The following is a 4,827-nucleotide window of genomic DNA, read 5'->3' as shown; positions in this document are numbered from 1 at the left end:
TCTACACTGCGGCTATGAAGGGCCCTAACCTCATACACAGTCTCTGAAGAACATTATCCACAAAGAACATTATCCAGCCTCACTAGAAGTCAATTAGCAGAGAAGCCGGGTTCTGATGTTCCTGGGCACAAGCAACCTATGGAGATAAAATGCAGGCATCTTTAATTCTATCCAGTCTGCAGAAATGAGAGCTTCAGAGGACGAGGTGGGCTTCAGCAAAGAGAGCAAACCTCTTGCTTTGAGTCATTTCCCTACTAAAGGTCTCCAGGAGGTAATGGCATGTCCAGAAATTCTATTTAGGGTGGGTGAGAGGCTGCATACTGGTTAGAAGATAAGCCTTAAAGCTGATTTTATAAAGCACAGTATATCAGTCAGACTGAGGAAATGTCAAAGGTCACCACCAAAGAACTGGGGATGAGGACACTGATGAAATTGTGAAATTATGGGGTGAGCAATTCCCCAGGTAACCTTCGGCTCTGCCATTGCTGAAAACAATGGGACGGAAGGAGGAACGCTTGAATAAAGGAGACATTTATTATAATTTTTTCTTCTTGGAAACTACTTGGAGAATAGTATAGGGGAAAGGCTGAAGACTCAAGCTCAGAGCAGCTGACAGCTGTCCCATCCTCTCTGTCTCACCTGGTGTCCCTCGAGTGACCAGAGTGGGGAATCAGGACCACGGAGACTCAAAGCTAACGTACGTCATCGTCAGTTCCCGTCTAGTGGCTGGATGGAGAGTTCCGCAGGTTTTGGCAGGGCCCAGTAACATAAATTTACTGGTACAGCAACCAGTGAGGCCAGAGTTCCGGCCTGTCGGGGCTACCCCTTTGGCAACTGGCGTGAGCAACTGCCCAGACACTGTTCTCTTTCTGGCTCCAGCTGAGGCTGTGCAGTGGATGGAAACAGGCGTAACCTTCTTCCTTGCGAGACCTCTGGACACCTAGCTGAAACTTTGGTGATTCTGACAAAAACCACACCTCTGGCTGAAAACCCACTGGAGCTATGCAATGAGAACACAACCTGCTCTGGGAAAGAGGGTACAAGGACATCCTTGGGGACACAGGTCCACCTGGAGAGTTATCTTGAGCTCTGGGCAAAAAGTAAATACTTCTGACAAGAATTGCAGCTGATTAAGAACTATTGGGGAAAAGCAGAGTGTGAACTGAGAACCAGCTGCACCAGCGTCCTGAGATTGTTGGATAACTAATGTCACAGCCAATGCAGCTAACCCAGAGAGTGATCTTTCATCTGAAAATGGAGATTACTTCCGGTTCCTCTGTTGCATAAGGTGATGATCAAAAACAAACTATAGACAATTCCCAAGGAGTGTCCCAGAAGGCATTAGATATGAACATGGAATAGATGCAACCTACTCACCCAATCACTCTTGGGCTGGCTCTTAGCTTTTCTATAGTTTACTATGAAATCCTGAGTAACCCAGAGTTTGCCTGCATACTGGCTGAAACCACCTTTGGTGAAGCCATGATAGAGTCTGATATGCTGAATGAAGACTCAGAGAAAAACATCCTTATCATGCAACAGCTTAGAGACAACCTAACTCTATGGATATCAGACAATGCAGGAGAAGAATGTGAAGTGCAGAGGGGACAGAAGGCTAAATGGATACAGAGTGTCATCTTTTTTTCCTTCAAGAAAACTTGTTACACATCTCCATTGCTCATTCCACTTCGATTCTCTGCAGCAAAGAAACCCATTCAGTGTATGGAACTACTGAAATTTTACAATGTATGGACTACACTTCTTAGGGTAAGTGTTTTACTTACATGGATCAATCTCATGACCATCTCTTCTTCAGATGTAAATGATATGCATTAAGTGTTGTATGGAATAAAATGGGCATTTTAAAACTAGGAAATACATGGAATGTAAGACAGACTTTCACTGCCCTAGAAACACTCACAGAAGGAGAAATAAGATTTTAGGGAAGATACTGAGTCAGGCAGTTCTCTGCGCTGGTCAACAGGTGGCATCAGAGTAGCTTGGATGCCAACTGAAACAAAGGGTGTTAATCAGTGTTCAGGATAAAGGCAGCCTTTGGGTGAATGTGTGGGGAGACAGTGTGACTGCTGGTTTATATTTGAATACGTCTTAACTCTAAACTGTTAATTGGCTGAAGCGAAGAACATTTCCAGGAACAACCAAAAGTTGGTTTCCTCCCTGTAGAATGAATATAAAAGTGATATCTGGGCTTCCCTGGTGGCACAGTGCTAAAGAAGCTGCCTGCCAAAGCAGGAGACATGGGTTCCGTCCCTGATCTGGATGATCCCACGTGCTGCAGAGCAGCTGAGCCCCCGCACCACGACTCCTGAGCCTGTGCTGGAGCTGCGGAGCCTCAGCCACTGAAGCCCTCACTTCCTAGAGCTTTTGCTCCACAACGAGAGAAGCCACCACAACGAGAGGCCCGCCTGCTGCAGCCAAGACCCGGCATAGCCAAAAATAAATAAGTTACTTCTAAAAAGTGATGCCTACTTCTTAGCGTTATTGTGAGCAGAGATGAGCTGATCATGTAAACGTAACCATGCAGACTACAGAGTAAATGCTCCATCAATGTCAGTCACTGGGACTCTGTACAGTCACCACGAGGCACATGTAATATCAACAAGTTTTAGCGGATACACGATAGGACAGGATGCTCACAAGCCCGATACTCATAACTCAGAGATGAGTGCTAAAATATCCATAGTACAGTTTGCTAAGGGAATAATCATCTATACTGGTAATGGGACTCTAAAAGTGCCTAGCCTCGTGAGTTCATTGAAATGGCATCTCTCTGAGTATCATTTAGAGCTTACACATATGTTGTTGAGTCTTTCCAGAGAGGTATATACATATTACAAACCCAGACAAACTTATCTGGATTTATACCTCCGATAAGAATTGTGCAGTCCCTAACATGTTCAGTTCTGCCCCCACACAGGTGTGTGGCCTTAGCAACGCAGCTCTAGCATCACCCACAATGCCACTTAGAGAAAGGGGCTGGAATTAGTCTTGCTGTTTTAAGGTAGATATTCAGGGGACCAAAGGAGAACTCTGGAGTGCTTGCTCAACCATCAAGCTGCAGGTCCCCTTCTTAACTTTGACTCTGTGAGTTCAGATCTTAGGGGAGGGCTTCTTCCTGATTTCCTGACTTTTATACCAATTTTTCCTAAGAATATAACTCAGTCATGGATCCCAGCCATTACCTTAACAATCTGCCTATACGTCTCTCCCCTCTTATCTTGATACCCAAACTATGCCACTGTTCCTCAGATGTAAATGAGATTCTGCTTCGAACCCCTGGAACAACTATAGATCCCTCTGGAAAAACTCCCACTGCCCCTCTGACAAATACCGCTAGCGTCAGAAAGGTGGTAGCAATAGCACCACCCGTTCTTTGATGTGGACCCCAGCACGGGCTAACCCTGTATTCTCCACGCACTTCAGACCCTGTTATTGGGACCACTCTCAGGCCAGCACAATTTGGCCACGCTGCCAGGTTAGCCTCCCTTCCCCTGCCCGTTTCCATCTTCCTTTCCTTCTTTCCCTCCCGGCCAGGTTAGCCTCCCTTCCCCTGCCCGTTTCCATCTTCCTTTCCTTCTTTCCCTCCCGGCTCAGAAAGCCTTATTCAACGCGGACAGGAAGAGAAGGTTGGCATGGGGTAAAAGAGAAGCAGATGTGATAAAGAAGAGGAGGAATCAGAATACTTTTAGCTCTGAGATGTTAAAGCCATGCGTAGGAAATGGAAAATAAACAAAATGATCTTGAAATTTTAACATGAGGGGGACAACGTAGTTTCATAGAGGCAGTATGGAAATAAAACGGGATTTAGCTGTGCTGGAGTCCTGCATTTTGCACCTACAGGTTAAGTGACTTTGTGCAGGCTTCAGCTCTCTGAATCTCAGTTTCCTCCTGTATAAATTGGGGTCATAAAAAGTTTATTGTGTAGTGTTGTGAAGATTAAATGAGATAAGCCATGCAAAAATGCTCTGTTTTGGGGTCATAGCTCTACTGCCAATGGTAATTCCTAGATTAGAAGTTGAAAAGTAAGCCCTGTGGGCTGGATTTGGCTTAGAGATGTTTTGTTTAACTTTGTATCGGGAGTCTCCGAGACTACCCCCAAGTTCAGTGATTCAGCATATAGTCATACTCATGGCTATGACTTCTTATGGCAGAGGATACAAAGCCGGATCCGCATAGGACAAAGCTCACGGGGCATCACCCAAGTTTTGAAGGGTCCTCTCCACGGAGTCTCACAGGACGTGCTCAACGGCCCCAGCAGTAAATGGTGACACCACATGAGAAACGCTGCCAACCAAGGAGATGCTCAGAGATTTAGCACCCAAGGTTTCACTGGCGGCTGGCCATGTGGGCAGGCTTTGCCAGGCACATACTAACATTCCGTACTCCCAGAAGGAAGGCAGGTGCTGGGCGCAAGCCATATTGTTTGCAAAAACAGTTTAGCCCAGTGAGTCATCATTACCAGTTCTGGGAAAGCTGGGAGCGAAATTCAAGTTCCTAGATGCCAGCCAAGGGTCAACTACGTAGGTAGGAGGCCTTTCTAAGAAAAGGCAGCCGGGCCTGCTACGTCAGCTCATTTTCTGTGCAAGCCTCAGCAGTGCTTGCCACGTGGTATTGTCTCTTTCTCTTTCTCTCTCTTATCCTTCTCCCCTCCCTTCCTCCTTCCCTCCTTCTCTCCTCTTTCCTTCCTTCCTTTCCTTCCTCGCCATCCTTCAGAACCTAAGAAATTTCACCAGGTTTCCAACTTCTTGTGAAAAATCAGATATGTGGTAACAATAGATCCATAGGTCCACATGGCAATAATTGATA

The 4,827-nt window shown here is 45.9% G+C and overlaps 1 pseudogene; it reads left to right on the top strand.

Annotated features, from left to right (window-relative positions):
- The first annotated feature begins 1,007 nt into the window (after positions 1-1,007).
- LOC122427193 lies at positions 1,008-4,289 on the top strand (annotated as a pseudogene).
- The last annotated feature ends 538 nt before the right edge of the window (positions 4,290-4,827 follow it).

The sequence above is a fragment of the Cervus canadensis genome, chromosome 25, assembly GCF_019320065.1.
Source record: "Cervus canadensis isolate Bull #8, Minnesota chromosome 25, ASM1932006v1, whole genome shotgun sequence".
Taxonomy (NCBI): domain Eukaryota; kingdom Metazoa; phylum Chordata; class Mammalia; order Artiodactyla; family Cervidae; genus Cervus; species Cervus canadensis.
This window is presented reverse-complemented; position numbering and strand designations above follow the sequence as displayed.